The sequence below is a fragment of the Callorhinus ursinus genome, unplaced genomic scaffold, assembly GCF_003265705.2.
Source record: "Callorhinus ursinus isolate GAN/ISIS: 27379988/994484 unplaced genomic scaffold, GSC_fseal_2.0 scaffold11, whole genome shotgun sequence".
NCBI lineage: Eukaryota > Metazoa > Chordata > Mammalia > Carnivora > Otariidae > Callorhinus > Callorhinus ursinus.
In genome coordinates, this window is record NW_027397073.1 from 13,734,957 (window position 1) to 13,754,362 (window position 19,406).

Below are 19,406 nucleotides of genomic sequence, written 5' to 3' on the forward strand. Positions count from 1 at the left end.
TCTTTCTTTCTTTCTTATTTGAGAGAGAGTGACAGAGATCCAGAGAGAGCATGAGCAGGGGGGAGGGGCAGAAGGAGAAGCCGACTCCACACTAAGCAGGGACCCCCGATGCCACAATGCGACTCGGGGCTCGATCCCAGAACCCTGGGATCCGACCTGCGGGGAGGGCAGATGCTTAACCGACTGAGCCACCCAGGCGCCCGTCTTTTTCTTTCTTTTTAATTGCAAAGAACAGAAACCCACTCAAGCTAGTTCAGATAAAGGGTGATACACTGAAAAGATGTCCCAGGATGTGAATGGGACTTTTCCAGTCACTGCTCAGCTGGGGGAGAGGGTGAGGGATACAGTTTCCTCCAAGGGGGCCTTGGAGCTGGTGGATGTAGGGACTGAAACCAGCAAGAGCTCATTTCTCTTGCAGGCTCCTTAGAGATGAATACTGGATGAGGTCTGAACCTGTTTTGTATTCCCCACTGTGTTTGTACAACAGAAGGGCTCAATAAATACTCAATCATTGATGAACCTTTGACAGCACAGAAATGATTTTGACCTACTGATAAAGGAATTACAGATGCTTTTGGCCTTAGACTTAAAGGAAGTTAAGAAGAAGGAAACTTTTTTTCCCCCTGATTTTATTTATTTATTTATTTGAGCGAGAGAGAGCCCCAGCATGAGTGGGGTGGGGGAGGAGCAGAGGGAGAGGGAGAAGTTCACCGCCCGCCGAGTGCAGAGCCCGACACAGGGCTCGATCCCAGGACCCCAAGACCATGACCTGAGCTGAAACCAAGAACTGGATGCCCAACTGATGGAACCCACCCAGGCACCCCGAGGGAAACGTATTTTTAAGAGCTTCCCCTACTTGCATTAATAATGATTAAGTATTGAATCAAATTAGAGTTGCCAGGCTTCAGTGTGCATTTCAGTAGTTGGGAAGTGAACATTCTAACAAGATGAATTGTTATTGGTAGTCTGTTTTTCATCTTCTGTTTGTCTGCTTCTTCCAAAACAACAGCAGACATCTGGTTTGCTCTACCTCTTTTGATTTTGGAGTACTGGTTCCCAGGATAGAAACCCTAACCCTTGGAATGCTTGATCATTACGGATAGCGTTATTAGGAAAGAGGAAATGTTTTTAGCTGCTTGGAGAAAATGGCCACGGGTACGTTAACATCAAAATAATGTTCTCAGTTTGAGGGCTAAGGAATGGAGCTGAGCTCAATGTCTCAAAAACAAAGTATTTGGTGTGATACTCTTTTCCAGTTGTGTGGCTCTGGGGTAGGTTTGTAAATTGCTTCCTTTCAGGTTAATATGAGGTTAAAAGTGGTTGGAGAGAATGTGGATAGATCGCTGTACCTCGTCTGGAGAATTTGGCCCTTTGTTGTATGCGACATAAGGATCATGGTCATTGTAAGGGAGTGATAGCTAATTCGACCATCCAGGTAGAGAGCCATCTTTATCCAGGACAGGTGCTTGTCCATCTGGTCCTACTCCGTCATCTTAACACTTGAGAAACCTAAGGTGGGAATCCATCTATTCACCTCTGGTGATGGGTAAAATAGCATTTGAAATACTGAGAACCAATGTCTCAAACCCTGTATTAGGTATAAAATTGTATATTGTATATATTAAATTGTATATGTTAAATTGTATACATTAAATTGTGCCTACTGTTCGCTAGGCACAATTCTGCACAATTCTGAGTAAAACCCTTGCCTTCCCTTAGCTTAATGTACAAACTTAACTTGTAATTAATTTGGTTTTCTGCCTTTTTTTTTTTTTAGTGGCAGAGCTGAAAGGGGACAGAATAAAAGAAATGTATCTGATACCCTTCTCTCTCAATTCTTGATCTGTTACCATACATACTCGTCTTACCTGATCCTAACTCAGTTGAGTGATTAAAAACCTGGAATTTTTAAAGCAAGATGGGTTTGGGTTCAAGTGTTGGCTCTGCCATAATGAGCTTGAGTAAATAAGGTCTGACTGAGCTTTGGTTGCTTCACCTGGAAAGTGGTGGACAACCTCACTGAGTTACTTGAGAGTAAGTTAGATCATTTACATAAGGTGCTTAACGTGTTGCCCTGTGCATTGTAAATGCTGCATCGTGGTGGCTATTATTAATGTCCCTTTTATTCAGCATCTACCATCCACCAGTTGTGGTGGTGAAATCTGGAAATCTCGGGATGAATAGTTGTGCTCTACACTGAAGAAGCTCTTTAACTAGCCACGAAGAGAACCACATCTAAAGAACTACGGCCTTTGGCGTTTTTATGAGGACTTGCTTTGTATGTCATGTCATCGGAGTCTTGTCACTGGAGAGTCTTTCTAAAGCTTTGCTTGAATGGTGTGGAGTTTAAGGTGATAGGCCTTCTCAGGAGGAAGCTGGAGCCACCTGAGAGGCTCTGGGACAGCCTGCAAGCAATCAGGCCTTCCTTCAAGAGCACCAGCCTCCTTTTCCCTGTGGCCCCCCTCCCCCCAGGCTAGGCAAGCGTCTGCTTTCTTGGCGAGTAGGATGACCCACTGACTCAGCATGTCCAAGACTAAGAGGATACCTGGGTGGAGGGACTTTCTGTCTTAAAACCAGAATGGTCCCAGGAAACCTAGCATCAGTTGGTCACACTACTCAGGGGTCCTGAGTTCTGGGATTGTTTTTTTGGCCCCTGAAGCAGGCTTTGTGGACATTTCACATGGATGGAGAGGCAGCCGTCCTCAGAAAAGAGGCAGGAGAGAACAGGGCTGGATAAGCCTGCAGAAGGCAGTTGGCTTTGTCAATCCTTTTCTTTATGAATATGCTTTTTGGAATAGGATCTTTATGATTGTTGTTCTTTTTATTAAAGAAGAGATCTCTTGAGCATAGGCAAGAAAGGCCACTAGACTATACAACAGGACTGTAAAGTTAGTGGGATCTTTTAAAAATGCTCCTTAAGCCATACTATTTGCTGTGCCTGGAAGGGCTTTTGCACGGGGTTTGGTACACAGTAGACACTCAATAGGCAGTTGTTGAAGGAATGGTGGAATTTAATCTTGAGGAATAACTTTGAGAGCTGGGTTCCAGTTCAGGGCTGGGTTGCTGATCGTTGCAGGATTTCAGGCTGGGCCCTTGGGTGGCTACCTTGCAAATGCATGGCCCTCTCTCTGTTCTGGGTTCCTTGTTGTGCTATCTGGAGTGTATTTATTTATCTATCAGCTTAGGCTTTTCTTGACTGTTTTGTTGTTGTTGTTGTTTTTCTTGGTGGAACCACGTGACACCGGCTGATGCCTTGTCTTTTGTTTGCCGCTAGGATGCTTCTGGAACGTGCACATGTTGTGAACATAACGGTTGTGTGATCGAGTGCTTGTGTACACACTGCCCAGTGCTTTCCTCCTCGAGTTAAGGGTGCGATTTCCTGATGAGTCTGTTCATTCCAAGTGGGGGTTGGGAAGGGAAGCAGGCCTAGCTCCATACTACTGAGTGGAGATGTCTGGGGCCCGGGCTCCAATTGGCCTGCATTCCCTCTTTCTGAGTCTCCATTACTAACACATGGGATTGATGGCAACTGATAAGGCCCTGGGATAAGCCACAGATTTTTCTGGTCTTTAGCTGATGCCTCCAATGATAACCCTTTGTGTTCTGTTTCTTTTTGGGAAGTGTAACTATTTATCTGGGGATGTTAGGACCTGCAGCAAATTGCCAGAAACAGTAATTAGTTTGCTAGCTCTGCAAACCCCAAGCACAGAGCACTTGGGGGCAATTGCTAGACATTTACGTCACTCTTTCAACTCAGATTCCTGGGTAATCACCATGCATACTGAGAAATCATACTCATTTCGGTTCCTGATAAGCCAGATTTCTTCAGGGCCTGTTGCTTCACCTGAGGAAAAGGTAAATGGCTTGTTTAAGGAAGGGGGACAAGCAGAATTCACTTTATAAATTGCCCTTATTTCTATACACAAATACTAAATATTAGCTGAAAGAGTTAATGGGTTTTTTCGGTTTTTGTTTTTTGTGTTTTTTTACAGAATCACACGTTTATTTTATTTTTTTCCCAGCAGCAGAGTCAGAGCTCTCCAAAATGAATCGTTCACACACCTTGAGTTTATGCGATAAACGAGGTGTTTGAGAATTGGCTCTTAGGGCAGTCATTCTTCCCAACAAGAAGTTCTTTGATTTGCGAGAAAAAATGTCTTCACCAAGAAGTTAAAAAGAATATGTGAGGTTTTACCCCAGATTTGCTACATCTTATTTGTGGAACCTGTCCGTGGAGGTGCCAAACCTTCTCTTTAATGTGCTCCTTAAAATAACATTCTCTGGAATCAAGGCCAGTCTGGGATGGAAATTGAAAAAGAGATGCTGTCCAGACGACTTAGAATTCCTTGTAAATTAGGAGGGCAGTGATAATCAATTTTGAAGCGTAAATGGGAGTCAGCCTCGGTCGTCCGTTCGCCTTGGTGTTCATTTTGTTCCTTGTCCTTGGCTTACTGCAAAGGGCAGCTCCGTTAGACTCTGTGGCCACTGTAAGTAAAGGTGACTGGGGCTTCCCGTGTGATCACCTAGGACACCCCAGAAGTGGGGCGGAGGAGGGGGCCGCTAGGCATGGGCTGACGCTCCTCTGGGTTCTGGAGTCCACTTCCCTGGGTTTAACTTCTCCTTTGAGATTCCGACTTGTGAAGAAACAAATTTCTTCCTTTTATGAGGCTTTTTAGTGCTAGGTGACTGGTGTCGTTCGATATAATCTATAGTACTTAACAGCTAAATACACTTTGTTTCCCCAGAGCAGATCACAGCGAAAATGAGAAAAAGAGAGTGCGGTACCAACAGTTGGAGGGAGGAAAAGTGAGTTAAGCGAATAATGGGGTAAATAATGGTGTAGGAGGGTGGTATTTTTTAGACTCAATTTTAGTTTAGCTTCAACATTAAGAACAACTGTTGTTTACATGATGGTATTGACTTCGTAATTAAAAGCATCTTGCCTGAAGCAAATTGACGTTGTTATTAATAATGCATGTTTTACAAAATGACATGGAAGCTTATCAGATGTTTTCCTTCCCAAACTGTTGGATTCCACAGTGTATTTCTGGGGGGAATGGGGGAGATAACTCTAGTACAGAGATAACAGATAATGTGTATTATATGCGTCAGGCTCAGGGCTAACTGCTTTAAGCATGTTATCTGAGAGGCAGTGGATCCTGAAAAGTTAGGGGACTTGCCCAAGGACACACGGCGAGTTTATGCCAGAGGCCTGGGGATATGAGCCCGTGCGGTCTGTGCACTTAACCCCAGCCTGGGAGCCACATCCACGGCTGGGATTCGGGATTGAAAAAAGCAGTAACGCCTTTTAAAAAAAATGGGTTCGGTGTCATATAACTCAGGAAGTGATCGGACTCCTGTACTCTTCTGTCTCTGGGAACAGAGATGGATGATTTTGGTCCGCATCTCCCTGAATCAGTTTGATGCTGACTTTGAGGCCTCATGGTTTGAAAGTGTCAGTGAGGAGTTCTGCTGGGAAATTTGCAGTGAGATTTCCGACTATTATCTGAGCTTTGCCCTGTGCTAACACACATTTCTATGTAGTTGGGTGATGGGAATTGTTTCTTGAAGGGCCACTTGACTGAAAGCCAGCGTGTGTAGCTGGGCACTTATGACTTTCATGAACACACTACTAAAAAATATTGTTTGAACAAAAAGTATCTCTTACAATGGCTGTTGGTGGGTGGACCCTCCTCCCCTAGTTACTGTTTTGCCCCATTCCAAAAGCGGAAGAAGTCCTGTCCTCTCATATGGCCATTCCTTTGTTCATGTAGTTCCCTCTTCCTGGGGTGCCTTTTCTTCCTGTCTTCCTTGACCCCCTTCCCACAAAAACACCTTGTTCTGATGGAAAGCTACAAGGCTGTGCCTTAAGACTTCCTTCCCAGGCCATCTGCTTTATGGATCCTCCTCCAGCTTCCTCCGGAAGAATTAGTGTTCCTTCCAGTTCTTCTTCTTTGATCCCACTTCCCTCCGTGTGTGATGGTCTGTACGTGGTTGCCGCCGTGCCCCCCTCGAGAATTCTCTGAGTGCAGGGACGTTGTCTTGTTCAGGAGTTTGGACGAGTGGATGGAGGAACAGACGAGGGAATGAATGAACAAACTTCAAATCTGGATTCCTTGGGATTGATTAGAGTGTATCTTCGTGACAGATGGCGGTAGACCTGAGCATTGACAGGTCATATGATGGTGACCTGTCATATGCTAGGTGCTTAGCAGAATCTCAGCATTGTTGACATTTGGGACTGGATGATTCTTTGTTGTGGGGAGACTGACCTGTGCACCGTGGGGTGTTGGGTAGCATGCCTGGACCCCACCCGCTAGATGCCAGTTGCCTCGTTGTGATAAGTGAAGATGTCCCCAGACATTGTCAGTGTCTCCTGGGAGTCACAGTTGCCTCCTGCTGACAACCATTGTACTAGACTACTTTCCACATGTGGGGGTGGGCGGGGCATGTGACCGATTCTCACCAACGGGATGTGTGTGGGAATGCGAGGCGGCCAAGGGTGGGAGTGCCTTTTCCACATTTGCTCTCTTTCTGGTCTGCTGGCCAGCTGCAGGGGGGCTGGGGGGCGAACTGTGAAGCCCTGGGCTATGATGGAGCCACAGGATGGGAGAAGCCTGAATGACTGTGTGGAGCAGAACCTCCCTCGCCAAGCGGAACTGGAATGTGGCGTGAAGAAGAGGTTAAACCATGTGTGGCTTTAGGCCAGTGAGATTTGGGGGTATTTTTTCTGGCCGTCAGTCTCCCCTGCCTCACCTCCCCTGACATTTGGATAAAGAGATCTCGTTGAAGCAGTCGTGGCAGGATTCCAGGTCATAAGTAAAAACAGATCTTCCAACCATGGAGAAAGGGATAGATATTTCTGTTTGTTCTTGTAAGGCATCAGCCTTAGTGCTATAATTCTGTTAATTTCTAGATTTTGTCAGAAACTAAGACGAGGAGAAATGTGAATTTGTGATTCCACCACTCTGGTAATTCTGACATGTGAATAACAGGCACTTTTGCTATAAATAATTTTAGTAAAAAGTAATAAAACATCAAATGCCCTTGGAGGTTTCACTTCACTGTGTGGGAATATGCGCCCGTGGTCCAGGCTCAGGTTGTTTATTTGTGGCAATTTATGTATAATGTGTTTTAACATTTTGGGGGGAAAATGACAGATGTTGATACCCTACAGTCACCAGTAATTAATAAGTCACCGTATGATGTGATGGGCCTTGAAACAGACTCTTATTTGCATAGTCCAGCTGGATGCTGTGGATTAGTGTCCTTTAAAAATCTGACCCCGAAACCTTGCTTATCAGACCAAATTCAGTGCCTAGTTCTGGATTTCTTGTGCAGCAATTAATTGTATCTGTGGTTGTCTCTACACAGAGCCACGGACCAAAATGCGTAAGTCGGACGGTTTCATTTGGCCCCCACCTGGCCAGCGGGGTTGTTTGTGGGAGACAGCGGCTGTTTGTGGGTGAGCCCTTCGACGGCTGAAGGCTTTGTGTCTGATTCAGTGGCCGAGGGGCCCGCTCTGTTTGCACAGCTTTTGGTCCGCGGTACAAGATCCACCCCTGGTGAATTTCACCCTACCTGTCAGTCAGCCAGAGACCCTACCAGTCAGTCAGGATGTGGAGCCAAGGTGGATTGACGATTTTAAGATGGTAAAGTCTTCCTTTCTAGTAAAAGTCCTGCTAGGCATCTTAACTACCAAATAGGTGATTCTTGTGGTTTTTTTTCCCCCATATAGAACATTTGCACCCTAGTCAGACTAGCGAACACGGATAGGACTAGTTATATGCCAGGCTCTAAGTGCTTTTGCATAGTGCGTGCATAATTCTCACTACAGTCTGAAGGGGAAGGTACTTTTAATATCTCCATTTTAATTTGTCTCTTTATAAGAACTTGAGGCCAAATGACTTGCTCAAGGTCACAAAGTGAGTAAATGCCGGAGCTTGCATTAGAACTCAGCCCCAAATGGCTCCAGAGTTGAGGCTATGATGTATCAGTATGCTGCCTCAGATTCTTCATTCTGTTCAGGAGACTCCTTTTCTCTGAGATGTTCTATATTTTCATGAATTCGGTGAACATCTGTATATGATGGTTAAAAAGAGTTACTGATACTACTGCTTTATTTTTGCATTGTTTGAGCATAATTTCCCAATTTAGCTGTCAACTGATGCTCTTGGGTCTTCCATAACTCTTGGCACAGTGCTTCCTCCTAAGGAAGTACTACCTTAGCACATTGGTTAGATTATTTTCCTACAGAGCTGCTCCTTTAGGAGGTCACCTTGGTAGGATTGAGAACACATGCACACAAGGAACTCACATGCCAGCTGGTAGTGGATGAAGTGGTACTAGGGTTCGGAGGGGAGAGATTACTTCCTGCTGAAGGATTTAAGATGGCTTCATGCAAGAAGGTAGCATTCGGCCGGCCATGCTCTTGAAGCGTAGGGAGTAGTCTGGCCACGTGGGCAGGGGAGTGGCATTCCAGCAGCAGCAAGGTGCTAGGGGAGGGTGGATCTTGTCTTCCGGACAACAAATAATGCTTTATGACTACAATGCTTTAGGACTGTGGAGCAGGCAAGCCGCACTGAGAGGGAAAGGATTAGAATAGCTGGTGGGGAGGGGGCCTTGGGGATTTATTTGGCAGGAAGTCATTGATGGCTTGGGGATGGGGAGCATGTGGGTAGGCAGCTGTGCTTTTGGGAGCTTAATCTGGCAGCAGTCAATGTGGATGGGGAAGGACAAAGGTGGGGAGACCAGTTGGGGTCCAGAGAAGATGTAGTGAAGACCCGCACCCCAGGAGGCAGGCCACAGGAATAGAAAGGATGCGTGAATACAAGAGACATTTCAGAGACAAAATTAGTGGAATTGTGGAGACCAGTGGAATGAGAGGTGGGAGATAAACAGGTTTTCATGTCTGGGTTACGGGGTGAATAACAGTAACAAATATAAAATGATGTGGAAAAGGCCAGATTTGGAAGAAATCCAGAATTCTCTTTGGAAATGGCATTCGGAAGAGAGGACAGAGCTGTATCCACATCCAGACAGCCGTTGTGAGTCCGAGGTTGAACCATGTTGCCAGGGAGGGGAGAGAGAGTGTCTGAGAGCTTTCTGCGAAAGGACATAGATCAAAAGGGAGGCAGGAATGAGGAAAACACATTTGTTTCCTGGAGCATAGGACACTTGCATGTATTGAAAACTAAAAGGTAATGTGTGACTTCATGTTATAGTGGAGCTAAATTTATATTTATTCTCCCCAGATTGATTATGATTTCTCCTAGATTTAAAACATTTGAGATTATTTTGCAGCTCTGCTCACCCGAACTGGCCATGGTATTTCTATCTCATCAGCCCCTGGGCATGCTCGGGCTGGTCTGCCTTCCTCCTATGGCCTCCTTGGGGATGCCTGCCTTTTTTTTTCTTCCTCCACCCCTCAGTTCAAATCCTAACTCTTTCTCTGGTACCGTGCCCAAGGCCCATCTCTGAGTCCCTGATGATTGCGGGGGTAAGGGACCTTTGCTGCCTCCTCCATCTTGCAGACCTAACGTGGGGCCCCGGGGTGGCCGGCTGCTGAGTGATGATGGACGTGGCTTGCGTGAGGGCCGCGCCTACCTTTATGCATCTTTGCATCTAGGGACCTGGCTTATTTTTTTTTTCTTTTCACCAGTAAATGTTGTTGTAACCGGTTATCTTCTATCTCTAACTGGCTCTTAATCTCCTCAAAGCCTGTAGTGATCTAACACTTGTATATCCCCCACACTATCTTGGATGTGGTATCTTCATGCTACTCGTTGGTTAAGGGCCGTATCATCAGGAAGTTTTCTTTTGGGGGGCATAGCATCTTGGTAGCCGAGTCTCGTATTGGTAATGGGAAGTATGTTGGTTCGCTATTCCAGAGACATATTGAGTATCTTGATTGATTCTTCTCTCTGGTCAGTTAATGTGCTACGAAACTAGCAGCAAGGGGATACTATTGGGGCAAATTGCCCTGTAGTTCGGCCTTTGGATTTCATGTAAGAAGTTGGGGGTAGGTTTTCAGGAACCAAAATATACTTGGAGCCCCAAATGGGTAAAACAGTAGTAGAGGCCTGAAATTAGTTTTTGTATGTCTAAAATTAAATTAATCAGACAAAATTCACTCATGGTGTGAGGAATGGTCACAAATACACAGAATAAACTACTCGTTTAGATAGATTAGGAAATACTTTGAAGATGGGAGAGGCTTTCATCTTCCTTTTGTGAGGTTTACCAATGCAATCTCTGCCCCTCAGCCTCAAAAAACTGTAGTATAATCAGTGCCGATTAGTTCCAGTCTGCTGCCCTGTGCTTTGTTCTAGCTGGTTCCATTGTCTCAGAAAACGAGTCTGCTTTCTTTGGGTTCTGGAAAGGAACCTTATTCCTTCAGAGAATGTGTCAGGTGGACTGATGTTCATAACTGACTGTTGGATAATCAATCAGTTTAGTACATTGGCAGAAAAAGAAGCAAATGGAGGCGACAACATTTTGAGTAAAATTTTATTTTATTTTATTATTTTTTTTGAAGTAGGCTCTACACCCAATGTGAGGCTCAAACTCATGACCCTGAGATCAAGAGTCGCATGCTCCACCTACTGGGCCAACCAGGCGCCCCTTGAGTAAAATTTTATTTTATTTTATTTTTTAAATTTATTTGACAGTGAGAGACACACAGTGAGAGAGGGAACACAAGCAGGGGGAGTGGGAGAGGGAGAAGCAGGCTTCCCACTGAGCAAGGAGCCCGATGCGGGGCTCGATCCCAGGACCCCGGGATCATGACTTGAGCCGAAGGCAGATGCTTAACGACTAAGCCACCCGTGCGCCCCTAAAATTTTAAATATTGAATACCTTTGAATTGAATTTACAAGTTAAAGAAGTAATTGCTAACTTTACTTGGCAGTAACTAAATCCAAAGCATTTTGTGAAGCTTTATATAAGTTACCTAATTATCACAATGATTTAGGAGTAGGTTCTGTTTTAAGCCCCATTTTTTTTTTTTTTTTTTGGGATGAGCAAACTGAGACCCAAAGAAATTCGGCAGCTTGGTTAAGATTATGCTCCCAAGGGGGCGCCTGGGTGGCTCAGTCAGTTAAGCGACTGCCTTCGGCTCAGGTCATGATCCTGGAGACCCGGGATCGAGCCCCACATCGGGCTCCCTGCTTGGCGGGGAGTCTGCTTCTCCCTCCGACCCTCTTCCCTCTCGTGCTATCTCTCATTCTCTCTCTCTCAAATAAATAAATAAAATCTTAAAAAAAAAAAAAAAGATTATGCTCCCAAGGGGCAAAAGGAGCATACAAACCCTGAATCTGGGGGCACCTGGGTGGCTCAGTCAGTTAAGCATCTGCCTTCGGCTCAGGTCATGATCCCGGAGTCCTGGGACCGAGCCCCACGTCGGGCTCCCTGCTCAGCGGGGAGTCTGCTTCTCCCTCTGCTTGTGCCCTCCCACTCTCACTCTGCACGCTGTCTCTTTCTCAAATAAATAAATAAAATCTTAAAAAAAAAAAATCCCAAACCAAACAAACAAGAAAACCCTGAATCTGATTAGTAGTAGCAGTGGTACTCAGACCATCATGACACAGTGGTCTTTCAAAACTTTGCAGTAGAAGTTATGGAAAAGTACCAAGAAAGCAGTGCTGTTAGAAACAAAATATACTAACAATAAGCATCTTTATAGTAATTATTTGCTGGCTACAAAGATGAACAGGATATTAAAAATGAAATACTAAAACTTTCAGAGTTTTAATTTCGGTCACTCTGTGCCGTAGTCATAATAGAGTTGTAATTAATTATCTTATTGTGGCTATTTTATTTCTACACCAGAAATTCATCTGGAAATTATGGTGCAACAAATAGCCACTGGAATCATGATGGTAGTAATTAGATCCGTGACATAATTGTGCAAGTCTAGAATAATGAGGTTATTTTGAGGGATGTCCACTTCAGCGGAATAGTGAATGCTTTTCAATTGTAGAACAAGCCAGAAAGGAAAGAGGCCTAATTATGGATTTGTAACCCATAATGGAAATAGGTGAATTTTCAGGAATATTTTGGAGATTAAAAATTACACCATGCAGACTTAATTCAGAATTTTTAACCAGATACTATCGAGGTCATTAGTAATATTTTTGGCTCTGGCAGTTTTTTTGTTTTTTTTTTTTCCCCTAAGTAAGCATTATTCATCTCTAGCCTGTTCAGTGAAGCCTCGATTTCTCACATTGCAAGTAACTTACATTCCCAGGTTTGCTGTCCTCCTTACTGTAGGGCTTACTCCCTTTCTGGAGTTTCCCTCACAAGAGGTTTCCTCCTCTGCCATGAACAACTCCGGGGTCAGGAGCTTGCAGTGTCTCAAGTAAATTTTATGTCCCATTTTATCATCGGGAAAAGCAGAGCCTGAAGGAGGCGAGTGGGTAGACCAAGGTCTGTGGTTCAGAGGTGGACCTTGAGTTAGGTCCACCACCACCCCGAGAGGATACACCCTGCTGTTCAACTCTGGTCATGCTCCAGAAATCATTCCGTGCTCACCCCAGCTGCCCAGGCTTTCCTTCTGATAGTCCACCGTCGGCACACCACAGGACCCCTTCAATGGGGTCTCACCTCACAGGTCTGCAGAGTGTCCATGGTTTTACCAGTAGAGAGTCATTCCTTGTGTTGTGTTGAGAACAGCAGGGATTGTGGTCCCTTGGTAGACCGAGGGCTATATCCTTCCTCTGCTAATTCATCAGCCTTACGATCCTGAGCAAGTCATTCTGTGTCCTCATTTAAGATGAGACCAGTAGTACTTATTTCAGAAGGTCATGGTGAAGGTTAATAAAACTGATGCGTGGTGGAGCCCTTGCAAGGTGTCAGGTGCTGTTTTAAGTATTATGTATATGTTAGCTTACTTAATTATAGGAACAGCCGTCTGAGGTGGGAACCAGAGGCAGGCCCAGAGAAATTAAATGATGTGTCTGGGGTCTGAAGCTGGTACGTAGATGATTCATTATAAATCAGTTCCTTTTCCTTTTGAGTTTTATGTCCCTGAATCCTTTGCTAAAACGTGAGCGCCCTTGTGAAGGGCAACACAATCACCTCCATAAGGGTGTTGTAGCTAATCGCTTGGATCGAGTATCTGCCAGCCCTGCTGGGAAGCAGGTGCCGATGGGGTGTGGGCGGGTCTGATGGAGGGAACGTGCAGAAGAAGACCACAGGTTGTAACATTATCCAGACAGATTGGCCCCACTAAGACTTGGGGATGGGGTGGTGGGAGGACTGGCTTGAGCACCAGAACCAGGGCAGGAGGCGTGAATGCAGGAAGACCGGGAAGCACTCAATTTAAACTGGATCGTTTTGCCTTGGATGGAGCTGGGCCCCTTTGGCTTCACTTTTCTTTTTCTTGGATCTGAAGAAGTGAGGTCTACAAACATGCTGGCAGGAAAATAGGACTCTGGTCCTTTTTCCTTCTTGGTTAACCTTAAAGGAACTCTTCTTTCCACATCCTTAAAAAAGGAAAAAAAAGGGGAGAGAAAGAACAGTGACATCCTGAAGCAAAACCTAAAGGGAGTGGGGTTGGGGTCATCGTTGGCTGAGACACAGACCCTGGCTGGACTCTGGAGCGGTGCAGATGGCGGGCTGCGGAGTCTTTCCCGGAGGGGAAGCAGGCTGCCTGTGAAGAGCCAGGGGGCGAGGGGACTGACCCCGGGAACACGAAAGGGAGCGCTGCCTGCACACTTTTCTCCTTGGGTAGAAAAAAGCCCAAGCAGATGAGGTCACTTAGTCGGAGAAAAGTGGTGTGGGAGACAAGCAGAGGAAATGTATGGCGTGAAGATCTTTAAAAAATGCCATCCATGAGTGTATTTGTAGTAATAAACCCCATCCTCAGACACTGATCCGTAAAGCCTGTTTCTCTTTGGAGCGCATAGGCCATGTCCTGGCTGCAGTGACGTTTGGCTACCGAAGGCTTCTCGCTGAGCTCTGAACCCGACCTCCACTCCAGCCTCTTTATAATCCTAAGAGCAGGGGATTAGAGTCAGACGTGGGTCCAGTAAAACAATATTTCCGCATTTCCAAATGATTTCTTTCCCAGACAGGGCAAGGTTTAGGAGCAATGGAAAGATATGATATGACAAGGTATATGGTGAGGCCTACTTTGCGTTGATAGACTTGCCCATCTTTTTTTTTTTTTTTTCCATGAATTAAATTCAGAGTGAAGAGGATCCACGCAGAAGTCTCTACCAGAAAATACAAGTGCTTATAGCTTATAGTGAATCCTGATGACACTGTCAACTGTTGTGGTTTCCTGTTCAAAGCACAGCTGCTTACAAACTTTCTCATTTCGTCTTTATATCATTGTTGTATCGTTAGCAGTTAAAACGTGAAGATCGAGATTTCCCATTTCTGTGGATTTCTCTAATTAGAATTTTGTGGTAATTGAAATGGTGGAGACCGGGGCTTCCTTTATTTAGCTAGTTCCACTTACAAAGAAATGGAGAACTTAAGGTATTCGTGTAACAAACAAGATCACCTGCAAGGTGTTAGAATGTTCTAAAAAAAAAATGTTTTCTGAGAATTTCAAATGCTTATGAAAGACCTATATTTTTAAAAACAGTGAATACTTTTAGTTTTTCTATTTAATCACTAAAGTGGGAACCCTGAGAACCTCAAGGCTAGGCAGTCCCTTTATCAACCTGCTTTATGTCACGTGGGAAGCCTCCTGTATGTCATTGACCTTTTCCTGCAAACTGCTTTTGTAAGGCCTACTCCTGACTTGCCTACACACTTTCCTGCTCTGCCTCTTTCCTCCACGTCCCTCACTACAGGGCACGATACTGATTTATGCCTTTTCATTCATTTAGTGGACAACCTTGAAGTTACTTGTAAAGCCTGTGCCTAGCCTTGCGACCTGAAATGGCTTTTCTGGAGCGCCCTGCAGGCTCAGCCAACAGTGATGGGAGATGCACTCTCCCCATCCCGTGCTCTCTGAGCTGACACTGGGCAGGTGTGGCTGCTCTTGAGACCTTGAATAAGCTGGGAGGAAAAGAAAATATTTTTAAAATTCTTTTCCCTGGGAGAAACACCCCCAAACACAGTGTTGTAAGCCTACGGCGACACTTGGAGCTGACCTCTGTAGTCAGCAGCTTGTTCTGAATGCCTGTTCTGCCTACAAGGAAAATGGGGAGAGATCGGAAAAACCCAGCTCCACCCATTACCGTGAACCTCCTCAGAAGGTTTTGTTGGAAGAGGCTCCGGCATCCAAATTGCACCCACTCCACCCGCCCCCTGGGGCTCATTAAGTTCGAAGAAGGTGAGCCAAACAGATTTAATACATAGTTTGTTTCAGCTAGCATATTAGTTTTAGGTTAATTTTACATAATGGTAGGAGTTGTATTTTTATGTGTGTTTTGTGTATCTCCACCGTGCTGTGGAGTTCCTCAGAAAATTTGCGTGCATTGGACATTTGTAAACCATTTCATGGGATTTAGGAGCATTATCATATTTTAAATTATGACCGTGAGTTACTGTCCTGATCTTTGCTTTTCATGCTGCATTGCTGATGGTATTGGGGTTTATTTGATGCTGAGTTCATGCTCAGGAATGGATACCCGCCTGGTAAGACTGGTACTAGGGGCAGGCCAGCCTGCTTTCCATCCCTTCACCCCCGTGTGGGGGCGACAGAAGAGCTGCAGGGAGTGGGTACACTCCCTCCTTAAAATTGAAAAAGAACTTCCTTCACACCTCTCTTCGCTCCCCCTCCTGCTGCCCTCGGAAACAACAATAAAAACCAGTCTGAGTTGTGGATTCAGTTTGCCATCCCAATTTTGTGGTGCATGGGTAACTCTTGAGTTCCCATTCTGAAGGTGATCTCTTGCTGATTTTAAATCCCAAACAGGCTTGTTTCATAAGACCACTTGCTAGCGAGCAGATAGCTAGGTGTTTTTCCCTTCATGGTTGCAACGTTTGCATGCTTGATGGAAAAAATACTCCCTGATAGAGCTTTTACAAAGTTCACATAAGTCCCACCATCTCCTCGTCTTCACTCTTTAGGGACCGAACTGGGTCATTTGGGGACAAGTCCCTGAGTCTCTGGTTTGGTTTGGTTTTGCTTAAGTGTCACTGATGATTTGCTGTAGCACATTCTTTAGTTCCAGAGGTTACAGAGCATCTCACCATGGCCCTGCTACGCCATGGGAACCAGGGGCGGGTCGTAGAGAAGCCAGTGAGCTGGCTGGGAGAAGGCCACACACTCAGGGAGACAAAGGTGCACCCCCAGTGTCGGTAGGCAGTGGTGGATGGTCAGCTGAAGGAATGAACTTGGCACTCCAGGAGCATAAAGGTGGGGGGAGGAGACCCCAAAGGGGGACTTGGAGGCTGTCCCAGGGGGAGAGGTGGAGAAAAGAGCAGGTGCACATAGATTAGAAAAGGCAGAATGGGAGGTAGGTGGAGAAGAGCGTGTTTGTCAGATGAGCTGCAAATGTAACCGAATCACCAAAGGACCCATAGAGCCTGGTGGCTACATGGGTGCTGCTCCCTTGGTAGTAAGGAATGAGTGGAATGTTCGGAGTGGTGGTGGGGCATGATCAGCTGGTTCGACGCATGGGCAATTGGGCAGAAAGTGTGGGTGTGAACCCTGGCTCTGCCTGTTACTTGCTCTGTAACTTGGGGCAGCCTTTTTGAACCTCTTTGCCACCATCTCTTGCTCTGCAGTGTGGGGACGAGGAGGACACCTTCCCCAAGTTGTCCCAAGGATAAAGGAGTCACTGTAAATCCCTGGCATGGAGTGGCACCCCTGAGGGCTGGTGGGGATCTGACCTGCCATTTAGGAGCAGCACACAGGCTGGTTGGAGTGAGACACAGCCTGAAGACCGGGTACCTGGTTTGTGGCAGTCTAGTAGCAGTTTCCAGAGAGGTGCCCTGGGGGACCCTGGTCCTCTGAGTTCCTTTGGAGGTGGGGGGTGTGTGTGTGGTCAGGAATGTCCTTGCCTGCTTCTCCTCTCTAGCCTCGGCTGTGAACCCAGGCGGTGGTTGCTGGAACCGACTTGAGAGAAATTTCCGGAAGCAGAAGGCTTGATGAAACTTCAGAACCTGGGCTTAATGAAACTTCAGAAGCATTATATTGTCTCGTCTTTTGGATAGCGTGGTTACTCTAGTGCCCAGTTGTTCTCTAACGGGGGGATATGTAATTGGATCTCAGCTGGCTAGGCTTCCTTGCAAACGAAAGGAAAATTGCCATTTCTACAGTTTTATGCAGGTTTCTTTGGGGAGATGCAGACAGATATCATGGGGTATTTGTCTTTAATTTAAAATGAGTTTCCTTGGAAATCCATTGGATTACATGTCTAAATTCTTAATGTCAAGAAAACTCTTTTCCGAGGCGCAAAGTATTGGTCCATTATGAGCCTCTCCGAGGCAATAGGGACTCTCAGTACTGAATCCCACTATGGGATGGAGGCCTCCAGCAGGGGATTATCTAGGACTTGGGTTTAGGCAGTTTGCAAAACAATTCAGCAAAGTATATAAAGGCAGTGGGGGGGAAGTAGAATTGCTTTTTCTGTGTGCTGCCAACCAGGTTTGTCACACGGATTAGTAATTTAGATAGGAACAGCCATGAATCACTGCTTAGAGTTTCGCATTTAATTTTATCCTGGAAGCAATTTCCTTTCAAATTCTCGAGCTGTAGTTATCATTAATGAATTAAACATTATGAAACCCAGAGAACTACTAATTCATTTTGAAATAAGTAGACATTTACGTCTAAAAAAGAAACCTTAAATTTTGTTCAGTGGTGTTCAATATTTTCAAGCTGACAAAACGTGGAATGGCATTTCGTGGCCGTGCGTTCCCAGAGTGGTTAGTGGCTGGTCCCGGGAATGTGTGTCTGCCTGGCATCTTGGCTGCAGGTTTTAATGGGCAGGAAAGAAGAAATCCAAGCTTTTCCAGTGGCCAGCGACTGGGTGTTTTCCAGAGGGGAAAGATTTAAATATTTGGAAAAGGCAGCTGATTATATAGTCTAAGCTCTCCATCCAAGGGCCTTATCTCCAGGGCCTTCCAGCTTAACCCTTTCGATCCTGACCTTTCCTGGGACCCAGGCCATCCCACTGGGTCCCTGCCTTCCCAAGGGCTGCTTTGGGAGAGGGCTCACTCAGTCATGGAGGTTGCTGGATGCAGTGTGTGGGAGCTTCAGCCTCTGGAACACTCAAGGCCAGCTTCGGGAGAGCACGCCCCGGCGCAGGTGACCGCTGAGCAAGGACAGAACAGTGCTTGAAGATTTTAGAGCACACGGTGAGCCAGCGTGCAGACACCTTGTATTTCAAGCCTGGGAAACATGTGCAGTTTTTTTTTTTTTTCCTTCCCTCGGAGACACCTGAATATAAAAAGCCGGCCAGAGAATTGGCAGATTCTGTCGACAGCCACGTTCTGGGACTGTTGCTACCTTCAGAAAAAGGGAAAGGGGCTACGTGTCAAGGCCAGCAGATTTGATTTGGTTTGGACATGCAAAGTGTCTAGAACTTTTGTTTAGCTTGTTTTGTTTTGTTTTGTTTCCCCATCTCACCTCTTTTGAAAACCTTTTGCTTTGTCAACTCGAGGTCTTCTTGGAATGGTCGTCTCGTCTGTGGGCAGCCCGTGACCTCGTCAGAGCCTCAGTTTCCTTGTGTGTAAAATGGGGATGGTAACACCTGCCCCCTTCCTCTGTCACCCCAGTGGTCGTGATGATGAAAGGCCATCAGGGGTATGACAACACCTACCTAGTACCTTTTATAAGTCTGTGAGGCAGAGAGGCGCCAAGAGGCTCAGGGTGGAGAAGGCAGGACTTCCGACTCCATTCCTTTCCCCACTCAGGAGCTGAATTAGTCTCACTTCTTAGGGGAAGGAAGTTTCCTCTGAGGGATGCAGAGCCTTGTCTTTCTTCCTCCAGTTCCGTCTGGTGGGCGGCCGTGCTGCGGAAGTCCCTAAGCGCAACCATATATTTTTCTTATTTGGTGCTGCTGCTAAATCAAGGGGTTTGGGGGATTCCTCAGTTTTCCTTTCCACCTTATATTAATTTCCTAGGGCTGCCCTAACAGTGCAAAGAACGGGGTGGCTGAGAACAATAGAAACGCATCCTCTGACAGCTCTGGAGGCTGGAAGTCTGAATTCAAGGTGTCAGCAGGGCGACACTCCCCTGAAACCCGCTGTGTGTGTGCGGGGGGGGGGGGCCTTCCTTGCCTCTTCCAGCTCCCCCTGACTTGTAGGCACAGCTGACCTCTGCCCTCTTGTCATAGGACCCTCTTTCCTTAGGCGTCTCTTCCCCTCTTGACAGCGCCCCTGCGTGTTGGATTAAAGGCCCTCCCAGCCGTATGACCGCATCTTACCAAACCACCTGGGCGGTTACCCTACTTCCCAGTGAGGCCGCATTGTGAGGTACAGGTGGCTAGGACTTGAAC

At 46.0% G+C, this 19,406-nt stretch overlaps 1 protein-coding gene across 6 annotated transcripts in view; it reads left to right on the top strand.

Moving 5' to 3' along the window:
- The window catches only part of RNF152 (ring finger protein 152), a 76,890-nt gene that overhangs the window by 7,132 nt on the left and 50,352 nt on the right, over positions 1–19,406 (top strand). Inside the window, exon 1 of one of the 6 annotated variants that reach the window (XM_073898091.1) lies at positions 14,685–15,289. The exons of 4 other annotated variants lie outside the window; for them this stretch is intronic. The gene's annotated coding sequence lies outside the window, so the exon portion shown is untranslated. Of the gene's footprint in view, positions 1–14,684; positions 15,290–18,457; positions 18,482–19,406 lie in introns of those variants that run through there. One more of the 6 variants, XM_073898094.1, reaches the window with a different exon arrangement.